General features: G+C 41.9%; 1 protein-coding gene across 1 annotated transcript in view; it reads left to right on the forward strand.

Moving 5' to 3' along the window:
- Positions 1-1,540: 1,540 nt before the first annotated feature.
- Positions 1,541-20,165, forward strand: part of Map3k2 (mitogen-activated protein kinase kinase kinase 2) — an 87,976-nt gene continuing 69,351 nt past the window's right edge. The window contains exon 1 of the mRNA XM_038329973.1: positions 1,541-2,090. The gene's annotated coding sequence lies outside the window, so the exon portion shown is untranslated. The remainder of the gene's footprint in view (positions 2,091-20,165) is intronic.

Below are 20,165 nucleotides of genomic sequence, written 5' to 3' on the forward strand. Positions count from 1 at the left end.
TTTGTAGCAAAAGAGGAAGTCAGGAAGAGATTCAACACACATCATTCTCTGTTGGTAGCTAGGGAAGAGGGGGTAGGAATGCAAGTGACTTCATGGAGCCAAAAGAAATCCCAGGAAATAAGGGTCTCCATCTGGAATCACAAGGAACTGAATCCTTCCTGTAGCATTGATAAGGGATGCAGACTTGGTTTTATGCAAACACTGTTAAGTATTTTCTCTTAGACGAGCGCCCCCCCCCCCCCCGATTTAAATAATCCCAATCAGATCCAATCAGACCGAATTAAAGATGCCCGTGATTAATGGAGTGCTCCCAGGAGGCCCAGGGGAAACATGGAGAGGGGAAGAAAGAGAGAAGGGGAGACCACACGAAATCCAGAGACCATGTGTTCATTCATTGGGGGGCAGTTTAAATAGATTGTGGGGGTGGTCTCGATCTTCCCTGGGGAGGGGTTACCGTTTGGCGGGCTTTCTCGGAGGTGGAGTTTTGACTGAGGCAACTCCCAGGGGAGGGAGCTTATGCCAGGAGCTGGGGTGAAGCCCCCAAGGAAACAATCCAGACTTTTTTGTATAAAGGGGTGTTAGGGAGCTGAGGTGATGCTTCCGACCAAACATACATAAGTTGAAAAACAAAACTTTGTAATGGAAATAGATTGATTTTCCACTTAGCTCTACATATTTGGAGCAAACATCCTTGCTTTTCTGCGGTTGATATCTCTGGAAGGAGACACAGACATGTTGTTGATAATACTCAATAGTTGCTCCCTGGAGCCTGTGGTTAGGTCAGCTCCCTCGACAATTTTGGTAGTGTGTCAGCTACCATCTCTCTCATGTCAAATGCCGATATGGAAATGTGATCTGCCTCAAGCGGGAAAGATCAGGCTGTACTGATAACCAAAGAGGAATGGTACAGGAAAATGTAAGGGGTACTGGGGGCGAGGAGGAGATGGGGCGGAGAGGGTGTTTTGCCGTTCTGAGTGGTGTAAAAACCTCAGGGTGCAGGTCACACCACAGACGGCCTCCAGGGCTAGCTAGCCCACAGATTAATCTGTATTTTATCTCTTGGGCTAAGGGGGGAGGGGGAGAAAAGGCTTGGTGAAAGGGATTTCACTATCTTTTGGTCCGGGGGTGTGATGTCAAGTAATCTCGGGGTAAATCGGGAAAGTGATAACGTACTAGGCTAACCAGAAAACGCTTGAAATTTGGTTTGCGACGGTGTTTTTAGGCGGTGGTCTAAGGTCAGGCCAATGATCTTTAAAGTCCTTTAAATGCTTGTGAAATCTGTGGAGGCAGATGGTTGCCAGGATTGGGAGACAGTCACTGCCTCTCCGCGATGTGCCATCCTTTGGGGAAACCCTTTCAGCGGGTCTCTGGGCAGCACACACTTTGCGCAGGCGCAGAACGCAGAGGCTCCGCTGCGCGCGCACCCCGTCTGGAGCCTGGGAACGTCGTGCCGTCGGTGGGCCGGGCCCCGGTGGGCGGAGCCGGCTGTGCTGTGGCGAGCCGACACTGCGCAGGCGCCTGCTCCCTGGCCTCAGCCGGGCGCGCGGATGCGGCGGGTTCCTCTCCCGGCGGGCCGAGGGGTTGCGCGCACACGAGCGAGCCGCCGTGACGTGCTCCGCCGTGCTACGCCAGACATCACGGGTCTCTGTGTAGTGGCGGCCCGGCTGTCCTCAGCCGCATCGCCTGGCGAGGGTGGCGCGGCGTTCGCGGGTGGTGCAGCCGGCGACAAAGACGACCCACGGCGGACGATCCGGTGGCAGAGTCGGCGCTTCCGCTTCGCTGCTTCTCCGGCCCCCGACGACGCGGGCCCGTGGCTTCCTCCTCATCGGCCCAGCTTACCCCGCGGGCCCCGGGGCTGCAGCTATCCTGAAGCGGTAAAGAGGCCCCGGGCCGCGCGCCCGCTGCCCCATGTGAAGCAGGTTGGGCCTGGTCCCCGGCCCGCGCCCGGTTTCTGCCGCGGCCCTTCGGGCCTCCGGGGCCCAGTGAGGCGCCGCTCCTGGGGGGCGCGGTGACAGGCCGTGCGGGGGCGGAGGGGCCAGCTCGGTGGCCTCCTCTCGGCCCTCGGCTCCGCGATCCCCGCCCAGCGGCCGGTAAGTGCTTCTGGCTCAGCGTGCGACTGGGCCCAGGGACGGGAATTCCACTGCAGGGGGGTCGGGGTGGCGGATAGCCCTGCTAGGCTAGGGCTGACCTCAGAGCCTCCAGGTCAGTGCGATGTGGGCTGGGAAACTGTCAGACTCGTACTCCGCGGGGATTTTATTCTAACCAGAAGGTTGCAACCAGCTGATCGCAGAGGAAGCTGGCGCCGAGGTGCCTTTAGTCCCCAAAGTCTTTGGGTTGTCGGTGCGGTAGGTTATTGATGAAGGTGGCTAGCTTCCCCTTATCTTGGAGAGGTGGCCCGGCTCTCGAGGTGCACACACACCTGTACTTTTATGTCAACTCGTCTCATCTTCCTAGCTCCACAAGAGGAGTATGCAGTCAGCCAGCTATAAAAATGAAAAATTGAGGCTCAGCGAGATAAAGGTGTAACTTCCCAAGGTCATGGAAGTGGTCATCGAGGAAGCCCTTAGTTCATATATGCAGATATGTTTCTGAGGACTGCGTTTCTCCGTGCTGAAGAGTTTGCCCCGGCTGTAAATGCCAAACACCTAGATAGATAGCGTTTACACTTTTTGACTTAGCTAGTTGGATGTATTTGATTGCGGCCTTGTCCCCAGTCATTTTAATTTTCAAAGGCATTACTTGTGAAAAAGTGGCTCTGAGCATCCTTTTATGTGTTTAAACTGTACAGAACACAAATTTACCAGCTTACTGAAAAGAAGAAATACCTGATAAGACTTCATATTTCTTGAGTTATGTTTTAGTTTTGCATTTCGTTGTTGCGATATACGGGGAACTCACAGGTTCTTTCCTTTGCTCGAGAATTCCTTATTGCAAATTTTGTTGCTGGATTATGTGGCAATACTTAGTGATTTTGTATTATCTTATGCAGTATCTTAGAGTTTAATGTCAAAAGTCATTGTGTAGAATGTTGCAGGAAGTGATCATTTGTTGTCATGATTTATGTATCTATGCAAAATGCTCCTAACTACTTAATAAGATGACAGAAAATTCTCCTTTTAGTACCACACTGTAGTGTGTGATTAGCAAGTAAGCTGTTCAGGAGCTCTTTACAGAAAAAAATACTGATAAATTTCTCTCGAGTAATTGAAGCTTTAACCACAAATACTCAATTATAGTATTCAAATTTCACTGGAGTATTACGCCTTGAAGGAAACTCATAATTGTCTTTGCAAAGTTTTTTTTTTTTTAACGTACTTGCTTTATTTTAAGTGCATTGGCATTATGCCTGTGTGTATGTCTGTGTGAGGGTGTCAGATCCCCTGGAACTGGAGTTACAGACAGTTTTGAGCTGCCATGTGGGTGGTGGGAATTGAACCTGGGTCTTCTATAAGAGCAGCCAGTGCTCTTAACCACTGTGCCATCTCTCCAGCCCTCAGTTGACTGTCTTTGTAATAACATATAGGGAAGAGGTTACATTTACAGCGTTAACAGCTGAATTGCTTGCAGACTGTTTTGCTGTTTGGTTAGAATACAAACATTTGTTGAAGTAGGTTGAATTTGGTATTATTGCAGAGTGGTTGCCTAGTCATGCCCCTGGTTTGTCTGTTTTGAAGGAACTAGCTGTCAAGGGGCTTATCTTAAATAATTACATATTAAGATTGAATCATTTAAGTGGTGTTTTAGGTGGAGTGTTGCTCCCTAGTTGATGCTGCCAAAGGGACAAACCCATATTAGTAGGTAGTGTACTGTGGTAGTGCACGCTTTCTGCACTTGGGCTTTTAAGTTACTTCTTTCCCGGTCTGGAAAGCTGAAGCCCTCTAGTTCCCCTCTCTCCAGCTTTCTATCATGAAAACAGTTTAAGCATAAAGAAAATCTATCAGTGCTAAGCAGCCATGTATTGATCTTCTCCATTCAACATTTGTTGATAGTTTGCTGTATTTGTTTTGTTTGTAAATGTATATTCTTTTTGGGTGAACCATTTGAAGCTAATCTCTTGATGTATATGACACTTTACCCTTGATATGTCAGGTTGCTTTGTCGAAAAACAAGGACACTTCTTCGCATGGAAAAATACAATTATTGTTAATTTCCTTCAACATGGTAATTCCTTAGTGTAATCTTAAAAACAAACAAACTTATGTGTATGTGCGCATATCTGGTTCCAGTGGAGGTCAAAAGAGGGAATCAAATCTCCTAGAACTAAAGTTATAGGTAGTTGTGAGCCATTATGTGGGTGCTGGGAACCAAACCTGGGTCCTCTGCAAGAGCCAGTGCCCTTACCTGGTGAGCCATCTCTCCCCCCGTGTCTCCTCAGTGTAATCTAATATACATATCTATATCTCTCCAATTGTCCTGAAAGCTCTTCTAGACCATTGTGCACAGCCTTTCTTGCACAACCAGCATCTCATCAAAGATTATTCTTTGCATTTGTTTAACTCTTGATTTCTTCTAATTTAGACTACCCAGCCCTCCTTGTAAAGTGACATTTCAGAGAGAGAAGGAGAGAGAGAAATGACCCACATTCTGGATTTGTCAGAAAATTTTCTTCCGGTGGAATCAAGTGCAGGCTCTTTTCTCTGCCCCACTTAAACTAGCTGTTGATTATAAACTAGTTTTAAAGAGTCCGAGAACAAGAACACCTGGTAAATGATGCCATGTGCTTAGTATTACTTCCCATCAGGAGTTTCACACTAGCTAGTCCCTTTACTTTTTTATTTTTATTTTTATTTTTATTTTTTTTTTTGGTTTTTCAAGACAGGGTTTCTCTGCAGCTTTTAGAGCCTGTCCTGGAACTAGCTCTTGTAGACCAGACTGGTCTCGAACTCACAGAGATCCTCCCTTTACTTCTTGATGCTGTTTGATCATATGGTTGAGCTGGACCTCATTTTTCTTAAGCCACATATAGATAAATATGTAATATAAAATCAGATTTATTTTTCAATGAATTTAGTATTTGTTTTAATAGTTTCATAGTAAGATTTCCTTAAGTAGCACATTCTTTCATTAAAAATATTTAACTCTCGAAACAGTTTTGAAGATTTTTTTGCATATATTTTTGTAGATTAAGATGGTCCATGTACACAGAAATAAAAAGCTTAACTGTTATTTTTATTTATTTATTTATTTATTTATTTTTAAAATATTTATTTATTTATTATGTATACAGTATTCTGTCTGTGTGTATGCCTGTAGGCCAGAAGAGGGCACCAGACCCCATTGCAGATGGTTGTGAGCCACCATGTGGTTGCTGGGAATTGAACTCAGGACCTTTGGAAGAGCAGGCAATGCTCTTAACCTCTGAGCCATCTCTCCAGCCCTTAACTGTTATTTTTAAAATGCTTTTGTAGTATATCTATATATCTACATACCTATGCCTGCAGGCTTAAAAGAAACATACAATTTGTCTTGGATCCCTTGGATTTATTTTGAACATTGGTTGACTGTGTTCCTCATTCTGGCTAATCACATATTTGTATTGTGATATCTATTAAGTTGTTGCTTTTGTTGTTACTTAACTTAAATTGATGTTTTATTATTATTTTAAATATTATGCATATGCACAGTACAGTTCAGACCCCTCTGAAGCTGGAGTACCAGGCAGTTCTGCGCCACTTGATGTGGGTGCTGGAACCATCTCAGGTTCTTGCAAGCATGGTCCTTGTTCTCAGTGGCTAAGCTCTCTTTCCAGCCCCAAGACGTGCTTTTTTGTGTGTATGTGTCTTTCAACACATGAGAAGCTAAGGACAGAATCTTTTTTTAACATTCTCTATTATAACTAGCAGACTGCTTTTTTTCTTCCTTTTTGTTTTTTAATTTAAAATAATTTTTAAAATAATTTTTCTCTTCCCTCTCCTCCTCCCATGCCCCCCCTTTACAACCTTTTTTAACCATTATTACACCCATAAGACTGATTTTATTTTTCTTTCTTGTCGTCCCCCGCCCCCCGCCCCCAAGATAAGGTTTCTCTATGTATCCCTGGCTGTCCTGGCACTTGATCTGTTGATCAGGCTTGCCATGAACTCAGCCCCTGCTTACCAAGTGCTGGGATTAAAGGTGTGTACCACCATGGCCTGGCCAGATGGATTTTCTTAATGTGCTTAGTACCATAAATTTAAAAAGTTGTATGTAGCTCGTAAATTTTGGATCTTTTTTCTGAAGGTAATTCGGCCTTGGACATAATGTCCCTCTAGTGCTCTGTCTACATCTGCTTCTATCCTCATCCTAACCAAATACACTATGATCACATCTGTTCTCCAGAGGGAAGTTAGCTATTCAAGAACAGAAGTAGTATTTTGTTGATTTTTTTGGTACCCTGAAGTCTGGCCTAATAAACAGTAGAGGCTTCCTTTTACAGTGTTTAAGACTACTTAAAAAGCCTGAGAACCCCAAATCATTGTAGTATACAGTAATTTTTGTCTTAATTTTATGAATTTTCCTTTTTCTCTTATGTGATTTATTTGATTTTATGTGGCTTACTTAGAGCATAATTTTTTGTTATAAGTGTATACTGGTGTAAGTACTACTTTAAGTAACATAATTCAGCTAATCACAACACTAGTCAGTGAGCTAGCAACTATTACTATATCCAGACTGTAGGTAAAGAATAATAGGTAATATGCCCATGTTTAGATTATTTTGTGGAGCTGGGACTTGGATTAAGACAGTCTTGCTCCAGAATTCCTACTTTCACACACTGCCTCTCTGTTTTGAGTTGTTTTACCAAAAAAGTAGGTCTTACTCAATCATTGAGCATATACTAAACTGAGGCAGGGTGTTTTCCAAGGCCTTGAAAAGTAGGCAACAGTAGGAACCAAATGAAAAACTCTAGATGTGAACTGACTGTTTATAATACCTACTAAGGACATAGTAGATATTATATAAACTACTGTTTATAGTACCCACTAAGATATTTGAAAATGCAGAAGACAAAGTGATTCTTAATCTATGGGTCGTGACCTCTTGGACTGAATGACACTTTCACAGGGGTCACCTAAGATCATCAGAGAACATAGATATTTACATTGATTCAGAACAGTAGCAAAATTACAGTTCCTCACCACAACATGAGGAGCTGTATTAAAGGGATGCAATATTCGAAAGGTTGAGAACCACTGGTAAAGGAAGGAGCTTGACAGTCAGACCTAAATGAGTACTGGTGCTTCTCTTTAATTGCTCCAAGCTTTACTTGTCTTATCTGTGATAGGGATTATAGAGCCTGACCCAGAGATTTGCTGGGATCATTTGTGCATGTGTGCGTATATATATTAGTTGATATGAAACCTACAGCCATGCCGATCATGTGTATTTATGTACAGTGAAACAAAATTAATATAATTAGGGCTGATGATACTCATTTAAAAAATAATATAAAGGAAATAAAATGACCTGTTTTATCCCAAGTATTTTATATTATTTTATAAGATAAATACAAAGCATTCTGAGTATATGGCCCACCTATTTATATTAAAGTTTCTTTTTTTGTGTGACTTGTCTGATTATTTGGCTTCATTTTCATAGTTTCAACTTTTTTTTTTGAGACAGGGTTTTTTTTCTGTATAATAGCGCTGGTTATTCTAGAACTCACTTTGTAGACGAGGCTGGCCTCAAACTCACAGAGATCCGCCTGCCTCTGCCTCCCGAATGCTGGGGTTAAAAGCATGCACTACCATGCCTGGCCTGACTTCCTTAACTCACTGGTTTATGTGATTTTAGTTAACTAGTTGCACATACTGAGAATTTATTAAAAGACTTTCTAGAGAGAATGGAGGCAGTTAATTTGTTACATTTGTTTGTTAAGGCTGAGTAAGGGGTGTGAAGATTTTAAGAACCAAATGGTAGTAAACATCTGCAGCAAAACAATCCTTGCGGCATGTGACAGCCCTGTGCTTAAACTTGACAGGCTGTAACTGCTTGTACAGACCTGCATGAGCTCCAGCCAGCCAAAACTCCAGCTTGTGAAGTTTCACCCCCACTCAAGGAGCTACTGGCAGTTGATGGCTGCTGAGGGATGGAGTGTCCGTTTTGTCTAGGGATGTGGTCCCTGAGAGGTTAACAGCTGTCCCTGTGGATGGTTCTATAGCCATGCACATAGGCAGCCCTGTGTGAACTCAGTAGTTAAAAATCAAAACAAAACACATGAAGTTGGGAGGGAAAAGTGATGATAGGGATAGGGATGAAATTGGAGGGAAGGAGATGATTTTGACCAAAATACATAAATGCATGTATGAAAATTTCAAAAAATGGTATATTGATTTTAAGAGTCTGTGGTGGCTTGGATGAGAAATGCTTCCATAGGCTTGGTCATTTGAACACTTGATCACAGTTGGTAACACTGTAAAGGCCGCCCTACTTCTCGTGCTCTCTGTTTTATGATGTCATTTGAGGATATAAGTGCTTAGTTTCCTGTTCTGGCTTTCATGACTGCTGCTTGCTGCCATGTTTTCTTGCCATTACAGACTCTTACCCTCTGGAACCTTAAACCAAACAAACTCTTCCTTCTGTAAGTTGCCTTGATCATGGTGTTTTATCACAGCAACAGAAAAGTAACTAACACAGAAGTCGGTACTAGAGAGTGGGCTGCTGCTGTGAGGAATCTGACCTTGCTTTTTTGGAGAATATGGAAGACTTTGGAACTTTGGATTAGAAAAGTAATTGAATGCTATCTCCAGAGCTTTAGGATTGTCCTAGTAGAAACTCGGGAGACAGTAGTGCTGAGAGTAGTTGAACTATGGAAATCACCTCAAGTGGTTTCAGAGAGGAACAGTATTGGCCTCCAGGTTAGAGGCCATCCATTCCTATGATATTTTGGCTGCTTTCTTCCCTTATCCTAAGAACTTGTCGGCTAAATTAAAAAGTAATAGGCTGATTTCTCTGGCAGAGAGAATTTCAAGGTAGTGTGATATTGAATCTGGCAGGGTTGTTATTAATGACTTATGCAGATCTTAAGAGAAAAAGAGTAAGTGGAGAAGAAAGAAACACAAAATGTTCAGTTTTGAGAGAAAGAGGACCACTAAACTGAATTTTGGCCAAGGCTTGTGCTGAAAGAGATATGGAGATTAAGATCAAGATTCAGGAGAATCCTGTGCATTGGAATAAAGGAGCGGTCCCTGTGAGAGAGTAGTTGTTCCTACAAAGCAACGAAAAACTGCTGCTAATGTGGTTTAAGGAGCCCAGCCTCCATCCCAAGCTAGCAGCAAAACTTGGCAGTGTTATCCATGTGCTGATGGCTTTAGTGTAAAGGATGCAAGTGTGAAAGGGTTGTGGCCTCTGTTTTAGGAGAGCTGCTGAGGCTAGGCAGTGTATGGAGAGTCTTTGCATGAAGGCCATGAGAAGGGCAAGAGACCGTGAGAAGTTGTTGTATTAAAGCTGTGAAAGTGAAGCCTGACTGGCTGTGGAGAACTCAAGAACTCCAGAGTCATGAGATTTTTGTGAAGGAAAGCTTTATACAGGAAGTGGAAACAGCCCAAGGGGCATGGTGCCATTTAAGTTTTGTTGGTGAAAGGTTTCCATACCCTGATGTTAAATCTCTCTATTGATGGCAGTAAGCAGGATCAAGCTGAATTAAGAATAAAATACCAAGTTTATTGGGCAAAACATTCCTGGGTGATTTTCCCGGCACCCAGAGATGATATCAGGAGAGGAGACTGGAAAGACCACTTGACTGCTCTATAGGAGGCAGTTTAAATACCCTGTAGGCACATTCTCCAGTAGCTCTGGGGGAGGAGCCAGCGCTTGGTGGGCTTTCTAAGAGGGAGTGGGGTTCGGAATGGGGGACAGTGAGGCTGGAGCAGAGCTTCCAACTCAAACATTGATGTGGGATTCCCCTCTGTATGCTGTGAATATCCTTGGTTAATAAAGGAACTGCTTTGGACCTATAGCAGAGCTATATGGGAACAGAGCTAGGCAGGGAAAACTAAACAGAATACTGGGAGAAAGGAGGAAGAGTTAGAAGCCATGTAGTTCACCCCCCCCCCCCAGACAGATGCCAGATGGAACTTTAGCCAGTAAGCCACAGCCACATGGTGATACACAGATAAATAGAAATGGGTTAAATTAATATGTAAGAGTTAGCCAATAAGAAACTAGAGCTAATGGGTCAAACAGTGATTTTATTAATACAGTTTCTGTGTGATTATATCGGGGCTAAACAGCTGGGAACTAACTAGTGGCTTCCCCACAGCAAATTGGCACCCATGTGGCCAACTAAAATCCACTTAAAACCTGAGAGGTCTTGGAAAGGAATTCTAGACACTAAAAAACAAAGTTTAGACGCATTTATATTCCAAAATGGCCATTACTTGCTGGCGGCATGCTGCAGCTCCTTTAAGAGAGGTTTTCCTGATTCAGCGGTAGCAGGAAAAAAGCCATGGTTTTAAATGCTGGCTTTCTGGGATGTGCTGCCAGCTCAACCCCTGGCTCTTTCAGGAGATTGAGCCATTGAGTAGGGTTTTTGAGAAATATGCTATGGCTTGCTTGTTGGCAACATGGACCTGCTGTGTGCTTAGAGATGAAGCATTGTGCATGGCTCGTGGAGGCAGTGAGCAGCTCTGCCATGCTGGACTGGGTGGGGCAAGAGGCAGTATCGTATTTTCCCTGGCAGTGGTGCTGTTTAAGTTCATAAGAAGGGCTTGGCATTTTAAGAAGTGCTTCTGGTCGGAAAATACAGATACATAATAAAGACAAATCCAGATGGAAAAGACCTCTAAATGGTTTACAGTGTTGGATAAATGTACGTAGGCTTAGGAGAGAGAAGAAAAAGAATATAGATAGTTATAAAAAGAAGTAAATGGTTAAAAAAGTAAAGTCTTAAAAAATAGAAAGATAAAAATTTTAAAAAATTTAAAATAAAATATAAAAAAAATAAAAAAGTAAAGTCTTTAAGAGACAGTACAGACAGTCATAGATTAAAAGAAGTAAAGAAAAATAAGGCACGTAAAGATAGACTATGCAAAGAGAGTCTGGATTATGTATGCTATTGTGTTTTCTTTGAATTTTTTGACTGCAGAGAGACATTTGATTCTGGGGATTGCTAAGCTAAACCAACATATATACTTTAAAGGTATCTTGATTTCAAAATATGGCTCTAAGGATATGTTGCTTTGGAAAAGAGGTTCTTCTTTTGTTTCCATGGAGGATGAGAACCTGTGGAATCCTTCCAGACTAATGTGGTTTGATGGACCAAGACCCCATGAAAGGTTGCCTTGAACTCCCCTCAAAAAATTACTTCGTCCAACAAAAAGCATTGAAGCAGTTTGGAGAGGAAAAAAAAAGACTATGCCCATATTCCCAAATTTTGTTTATAAATGTTTCTTTACATTTAAAGAAGGGCTATGCTATAGAGATTTGCATTGATATGGATCTTGCTTTATTGATACAAATTTAAGGTCAATTTTGTTATACTGTGTATATGTATATTTATGCTCTTGATTAAGGTATTGTGTTTGTGTAGCTCATTTAAAAATTTAATGTATAATTAAGAAATATAGGTTAAGTCAAGTTTGTAATCATGTTAGTTAGGTTTTCTAGATATGTAGAGATATATTTCAGGTAGATAGGTATTTTTCAAATCTTTCAGAGGTCTTCAGAATATGGCATTTAATGTTTTAAGAACTTAGGACTTTACATGACAGTGAGACATATCTGCTCCAGGCAGCACCACTTACTTCAGGAGGACGATGGGCATTGAAGAGGATTCTTATGGAGTTGGTTAGCCATTTGAGCAAAAAACTGCTCTTGACTGGACTGCTTGATGAACTGGACATGTAGGACCCACAGAGAGAAGATTGCTGAAGCTGCCTAAAGAAGGCGAGATAGTCCTTAGGGTTCCTGCTTCATGAAGAAAATCTGCCAGACATTCTGCAGGACACAGAAGAAAGTGACTGACAAACTGCCAATAAGGTGGAACTGTCTTTGAAATTTCCTGCTTCATGGAAAAGTCTGCTGGATACTATGGGCCTGTAGACTAAAGATGGATGCCCTAATATTACAGAACTTTGGGTGACTGTCCAGGTAGCAAGATATCTTTGTCAATTCTAGAGTTTTAGAAGTTACTTACAATGCATTTGCTGTTTACTTAGGTAATATTACATCTTTCTGGAGTCTTTGATGGAGTTGAAGAACAGATAGTTGTAATTGCCTGTTTTGTTATATGTAATTTTACCATGTTAAAGTTAAAACCTTCCTTTTTATTTAAACAGAAAAGGAGAGGTGATGCTGGATTCCACTCTGTATGTTGTTGAAGGCGTAAATCACAAACAATCCCACACCAGTTTGGAATTATGATTAATAGAATGGTTATTTACTTAAAGGGGAAAAACTTACAGATCACCGTCCCAGACAACAGCCCTCTGCGCAATCAGGAAGGGAGCCTAGTCGCCAGAAGCTGAGCCGGGTGCCAGAGAGCAAGCAGAGGGCAGTTGCTGCTTTTATAAAGAAGGAGAGACCACGCCTCAGTGGGCTGGTATCTCAGCAGCTATTGGCTGAAGGAGCGGAAGGAGCTCCTGCAACATGTTGTGAATACCATTGGTTAATAAAGAAAACTGTCTTGAACCTGCACAGGGAACAGAGATAGGTGGGGAAAACTAAGCTGATTGCTGGGAAGAAGAAGGTAGAGTCAGAGAGACGCCACGTAGCCTCGCAGCTGACAGGCGCCAGATGAAACTTTAACCAGTAAGCCACAGCCACATGGTGAGACACAGATTAATAGAAATGGCTTAAATTCATATGTAAGAGTTAGCTAATAAGAAGCTAGAGCTAATGGGCCAAGCAGTGATCTAATTAATACAGTTTCTATGTGATTTCAGGGCTAAGAGGCCAGGAACTAACTAGGGGCCTCCCCGCAACAAAATATCTCAACCTTTATGGATATATGGGTGCTGGTTCAAGTCTGACTCCTCTCTGTTGGCATGGGACGACATGGGAAGGGAAGTGTTGGGAGTCAGGGAGATAGTTGTCAGCATGTGAATGGAGAAGGGGCCTCAGAAGGAAGAGGTAGAGTAGGTACCTGGCCAGTGGGTAGGGGTTCTGGGCCGGGTGGTGGTGATTGAGAGAAGGGCCTCCAGTAAAGGAGCTCAAAAGGGCTTAAGCCTGTGGGCAAGGGTGGGGTGGCCCAGAGGCATGTAAGGATCATGTGGAGGAGGGCGATCAAGTGGCCTGAGTTCAATGGAGTGCATGATGAGTTGTCGGTTGATGTGTCAGTTGGCCCTCTCCACCTTTCCCAAGGATTGTGGACGGTAGGGGATATGGAACTTCCAGGAGATGCTGAGAGCTTCTGATACGAGCTCTGTGAGCCTGGAAGTGAAGACTGGAACGTCGTCTGTTTGGTTAATCTGGCATGCCAAACTAAGGGATGATGTGGTTCAGGAGGAGTACCTGAGCCACCACATCACCTGTCTCCCTGGAGGTGGGAAACATTTCTAGCCATCCTGCAAAGGTGTCAGCAAGAGTTAGGAGATAGTGAAGCTTTTTATGAGTGGGCATGTGGGTGAAGTTAACCTGCCTCAAAGATGGTGCATGGGCTGATGTATTTGGAGGGCCCCATGTGGGTTGGTCTTCATACATCTGGCAGGAGTAAACCTGTAAAATATGAACTTGAAGATGCATGGGCACAAAGAAGATCTCTAAGAAATGGAACAAAGCTTTGGGGCCTATATGTAAGGTCTGGTGGATGTCTGAAATGACGGACAGTACCTGGTTCTGCGGGAGGATGAGGTTATTTAAGAAGAACCATCCGTCCTTTGTTTGCAAGGCCCCCTTTTTTCAAGCGTTAGTCCCTCTCCCCTGGTTGTTAGCAGGACTGATAGGAAGGTATCAAAAACAAAATATGTTCTGTTGTTCCAGTGGAACTGAAGGCCAGTCCCTGAGCTATTAAGTCAACCCTGGCATTACCTAAGGCCAATGGGTCCTTGTAGGACTGGTGTCCCCGGCAGTAGATTATGGCTACTTCTGCACGGAGCTGGAGGGCCTCCACGAGCTTGACTCTGAGAAGTCTGTCAGTTATGGGAGTGCCCTTGGTAGTGAGGAAGCCCCTTTCCCTCCAGAGGACAGGATGAGTATGGGCTATTATAAAGGCATATTTAGAGTCAGTATAGATGTTATCTTGTTGACTCTTGGCTATCTGAAGCTCTCTAGTCAAGGCAATTAATTCGGCCTTTTGTGAAGAGGTTCCCATTGGCAGGTGGGTCACTTCAACTGTTTTAGTCCACTGCATATGCTGCCTGGCAGTTTCCTGATCTGTCTATAAGAAAGCTTCTGTTAACAAAGAGGGTGAGTTGGAGGTTTGTGAGAGCTTGGTTTAAAAGACCAGGCTGAGGTGAGTGTACGGCCTCCACAGCCTCTGGGTGGGGGCAAGAGGAGGAACCTGTAGCATGAATAATAAAAACCCAGAGATAGATATTGGGGTTCAAGCTGGAGATCAGAAAAGCAAAGCAGTCATCCACTAGAGAGTTCTCACTTCTACCAGTGCTCAGACCGAAGGGGTGAGCCTCGGAACCTCAGACTGCACTGCTCTCCACCAAACCTCAGACTCAAACAGAGACCATGAGCTCATGTCTCCTCCCATTTTATATTCCTCTCTAGTGCTGGGATTAAGCGTATACACCACTATTGCCCAGCCTCTATGACTAACTAATGTGGCTGCTGGGATTAAAAGTGTGTTCCACTATTGCCTGGTCTGTATGGCTGACCAGTGTGGCTAGCTTTACACTCTGATCTTTAGGCAAGCTTTGTTTATTAAAACACAAATAAAATATCACTATAAGTACCAAAAGAGGGACAGGAAGGTTTAGCACACATTCTAATTGTTCTTAATAAATAGAACCCAGAGTCAGATATTAGGGGATGAAAACTGGAAAGATCAGAGAAGCAGTGCTACAGAATCATCAGACTGTAGAGGTAATCTTCTCTCTACGTAATCCTCGACTGCATGCTCAGACTGCATATGCATCCTTAGACTGCTTCTGAGGACTTTTCTCTCCCACTTTATATTTCTCTCTCTGCCCAGCCATATCCCTTCTTTTCTCCACCTCCCTAGTGCTGGGATTAAAGGTTTGTGACTACCAAGTACTGGGATTAAAGGTGTGAGCCACCACCACCTGGCTTTGTTTCATTCTTAGACTGGATCAATCTTCTGTAGCCCAGAGTGGCCTTGAACTCTTAGAAATTCCTCTGACTTTGACTCCCAAGTGCTAGGATTAAAGGTGTATGCTACTACTGCCTGGCCTTTATGGTTAACTATTGGCTTAGCTCTGCACTCTGATCTTTAGGCAAGTTATATTTGTTAGAGTACAAACAAAATATTACTACATTTCCTCCATTTGTCTAAAATGAAAAGGCTATGATTAAAATGAGAAAATTATATACAATAAATACAACAACTATAACAAAATATACAGGCAATAAATGTATCAACAATGTTTAGTCTGCTGTGGGACAATGGTTTTACCATGTAAAGATTTGTTTCTTGTACTTAATAAAATGCTGATTGGTCAGTAGCCAGGCAAGAAGTATAGGTAGGAAAGCAGGACAATGAGAACAGGAGAATTCTGGGAAGAGAAAGATTCATTCTGCAGTTGTGACCCAGCCGCAGAGGGAGCAATATGTGATTGCCTTACTGAAAAAGGTACCAAGCCATATGGCTAACACAGACAAGAATTATGGGCTAAGCTCGACTGGGACTGAAAAAGCATGGGATCAAACCAGACTCTCTGAATGTGACGGACAATGAGGGCTGACTGAGAAGCCAAGGACAGTGGCACTGGGTTTTGATCCTACTGCATGTACTGGCTTTGAGGGAGCCTAGTCTGTTTAGATGTGCACCTTCCTGGTCCTGGATGGAGGGGGGAGGATCTTGGACTTCCCACAGGGCAGGGAACCCTGACTGCTCTTTGGACTGGAGGGGGACGGAGAGGAGTAGGGGGAGGGGGAGGAAAATGGAAGGTGAGGAGGAGGCGGAAATTTTTAATAATAAAAAATAAAAAAAGAATTATGGGCTAATATAAGTTATAAGAGTTAATAAGCCTGAGCTAATACACCAATCAGTTTATAATTAATGTAGGCCTCTGTGTATTTCTTTGGGTCTGAACGGCTGCAGGACCAGGCAGGACAGAAACTTCCTGTCAACACTAGTCTATTTGCATTTGATAAATTTAGAGGAAACATTCTATTTTATATCCTATCTTGGTGAGTCCAAATTCTTGTACCTAATTTACTTACTATCATAACTTGGATTACCATCCAAAAGTATTTTTTGATGCCTCTCAACCTTATCTATGTGAGAAATGACAAAAACAGCTGGCTGCCTGGATAATTCCTCTGCAGTGTTAGGGCATTCATCTTCAGCCTACAGACTTTTCTAGGAAGCAGGATTTTTGAAGGACTGTTGATGTGGGAGGGTCTTCTGTTTTAATAAAGAAACTGCCTCGGCCAGCCCTTAGGTGGGTGGAGTAGACAGAACAGGAAGAAGGAAGTGAGGTAGATGGCTCAGTCAGATGCTACGCCTCTCCTAAGTTAGACCACCATGCCTCACCTCAGGGAGACAGATGCGATGAAGCCAGCCACCAGGTCAGACGTGCTGAATCTTTCCCGGTAAGACACCATTTGTGGTGTTACAAAGATTATTGGATATGGGTTAGTCAAGATGTGAGTAAGAGGCTGAAAATAATGGGCCAGGAAGTGTTTAAAAGAATACAGTTTCCGTGTAATTATTTCGGGTGTAAAGCTAACCATGCGGGAGCCGGGCAGGATGAAAAGCAAGCCTGCCCACAGCATCTCACTACAGACTGTCCCGCCTTTTCTTGACGAGATGTGGCAGTCATTATCTTTTGTATTCTGAGTCCAGAATTAGGACAGAATAATATTAGCTGTTGAGGTAAGGGCACTTTCTTGCCCAGTGACTTACTTTTGCCACAAAGAAAGTAAACTCCATATGGAGTTTCTTTGATGCCCATCATCCTCTCCAAAGTAGATTGGTGCTCCCAGGAGCAGAAATGTCTCACAGTCATAAAAAAGAACCTGCTTTATTAAAACATCTTAAATGTCATATTCTTGTAGATCTCTGAAGTGTTTGAAGATGACCTGCCTATCTAAAATATATCTCTTTGTGTGACCTTGAAAACATACCTAATATGACTATAAGTTTGATTGTAATAGGTGACTAACTGCTAACCTGTACTTTGTTTTATCATACACAATTGGTAATAATAACTTTCAAGAACTAGAAATTTGCATTACATTGTTAATTGAGCTGTATAGGTACACTACCTTGAACAAGAGTAGAAATTATGTATAGTGTGTTCTAACACAATCTCAAATTTGTTTAATAACAAACATCCAATCCAATGTAAAATATTTAAAACTAGTAGTTACTTTTTAAAAGTAGATTTAATAATCCACCTTTTTATCTTGTCATTACTACCTCCTCCTTTTTTTTTCTTTTCAGAGTAGATTCAACAATCTATCCTTTTATTCTACCATATCTGTATTATCCTTTTCTCTCTTCAAAACAAGACCCTGAATCTAATCTCCTTTGTTTAGCTTTTTATTTGGCCATTATCAATAACAGCATGTAACCAGTCTCCCTAAACTATGACAAATATCCCAATGGAAGACCAAAATATACACTCCACTGTTTGGGAATGTGGGTGTTGTGTTCTTAAATTTACTTTTTGCTGTCTGGGAGTGATGGTATCTCTAAGGGGATCCTGAAAAGAAACATTTGTGTTGATTGTCAAGTCCTAGGAGAGGTAGCTGTATCATTTGTTGTCCAATCTCTGCATAATGGGAAAGTGCAGGGCTTGTCTCAAATCCTTCTAAACCGAGACTGCGCTTCATTTCCCAGCTACCCAGACCCAAATAATCACATAGAATCTGTATTAATTACAATAGTGTTTGGCCAATGGCTCAGGCATATTCCTAGCTATCTCTTACATCTTAAATCAACCCATTTCTATTAGTCTATGTATTGCCACATGGCTGTGGTGTTACTTTATTTTCTACATGTCTTATTTCCTCAGCAGCCAGCTGGCATCTCTCCCTGCATTCAGTTTAGTTTTCCTGCCTACCTATATTCTGCTCTTCCATAGACCAAAGCAGCTTCTTTTATTAAAACACATTCATAGCATACAGAGGGAAATCCCACATCAAGTCCTGGCTAGGATAGTATGTGAGGCAGGATCATCACAGTTAGCCACCTCGAAATTATTCTAAGCAGTTTGTAGTCCAACTGATCTTTAGGTTGTGTTTGTTGGCTTAGTGATGTTATCATAGTCCTGGTGGAAATGTCATTGTGAGGCCCCGTCATCCTTTTGGAGACTTCAAAAGTTGCTGTTAGGCGAGGTCATGGTTCACTGCAGAAAACTGATAGAGACTAAAACCCGGAATATGTACAGGAAAGTAGATGAAACCTTTTTCTAGAATTAATTAGTACTCTATGTGACCATTAATATCATGACAGAAAGCTTAAAATTATATATATTAATCTTACAAATTTGAGATATTTATACCTTAAGAAAAGCTGTCAGAGAGACAAAATAAAACCAAAGGATTATGAGATTAATGGCAATAAAATGGTCCTTAAATTTTTGTTTTTCTTCTGTCCAATATCAGATGGCTTTTCTGACATGAAACAGATTTTAAATTTCACTTTAATAAGCATGCTTGGGTTTAGAGAAGGAGAGAGCCACACTCCAACTCCAAAGCCAGCTGGACTTTAGACTGGGACTACTAAAAGACCATTTGTATTATAATTCAGTAGAGAACAGCAGAAACAGACATTTGGGAAGATTTATGAAATTTTATCCTATTGTAAATGTGATATATCAATAGTCCAATTTATTCTTTCTCTTAGGACATTTTTTTTGGATGGCTAGTCCTTTTTCTTCATATGTCTCTTTTGTCCAGTGGTCTTTGGATTCCTTAGCTGGATACCTTTATTCTCCTGAAAAGACTGAAACTAAACCCTTCCCCGACCCTAATTTTGGGGAGGTTCCCTTTTGGCAGGGTATATCTGATCAAATGAAAAGCATTTATTAGTTTTATAGGTTGGTTTATATTAAATGGTCATACTGCTTGATGAACTATCATCTCTTTTAATTAAGAAGTGTCTCTTGTTTGAATTGAATCTTTATCAGTTTTGATGGTATCCATTGCTTTTCTTCCGTGGAAAAAACAAAAACAAAACCCCTTACCCAATGTAACACATATCCTGGTTTCCATTCTGAGGTCAACACATATTTAAAGTACAGTGGCTGATTTAATTCTGTAGACTTTTCAACTATCCAATGTCTCCCTGCAGTTGTTTTTTTCTTTCTCATTAGCATTTAGAAAATTCAAAGTTAATAAAGCATTATGTTTCTTATTATATTATATTATTATATTATATTATATTATTATATTATATCTATTTCTGGGGATCTTTATTACCCCTTTCTTTTTATTTAGCATGTCCTTTTAGAGTTCTATTTGATCTTTCTATAATTTTCTGGCTTATAGGATTGTGCGGCATACTTGTAATATGCTTTTTATTATAATAAGGAAAAACAGTTTCCTGTTCTTAGAGACATATGCTAGGGCAGTGCCTGTATTTATTTGTACAGGTATATCCATGATGGCCATAACTTCTAGCAAATGTGTGATTACCAAATCAGTCTTTTCCGAAATCAAAGCTGTTACTCATTGAAAACCTGAATAAATATCAATGGTGTGGTGTACATATTTTGGTTTTCCAAATTCTACCAATTGGAACACATCCATCTTCCAGATTGTATTCCTTTTAGTACCCTTTGGGTTACTTCCTGCAGGTAGTGGTATTTGATTATATAAAGAACAAGTAGGACATCTCCTTATAATTTCCTTGGTTTGTTGCCATGTGATGGGAAAGTCTTTTATTTAAGCCTTTGCTTTTGATATGATTTTTTAAAATGAAATTCTGAGGCCTCCAGCACGTTTCCAATCAATAGTTGATCAGTTTCTGCATTACTTTGTACTGCCTTCGCCTGACACACCTGTAAGGGACCGGATATGTGTTATATATTTGGACTGATTCGTATTCCTGATTGTGTCTTGTAACTGAATAAATAATGTCAGTTATATATCACCTGCTCTAAGTT

This window comes from Arvicola amphibius, chromosome 5, assembly GCF_903992535.2.
Source record: "Arvicola amphibius chromosome 5, mArvAmp1.2, whole genome shotgun sequence".
In the NCBI taxonomy this organism is placed as follows: Eukaryota; Metazoa; Chordata; class Mammalia; order Rodentia; family Cricetidae; genus Arvicola; species Arvicola amphibius.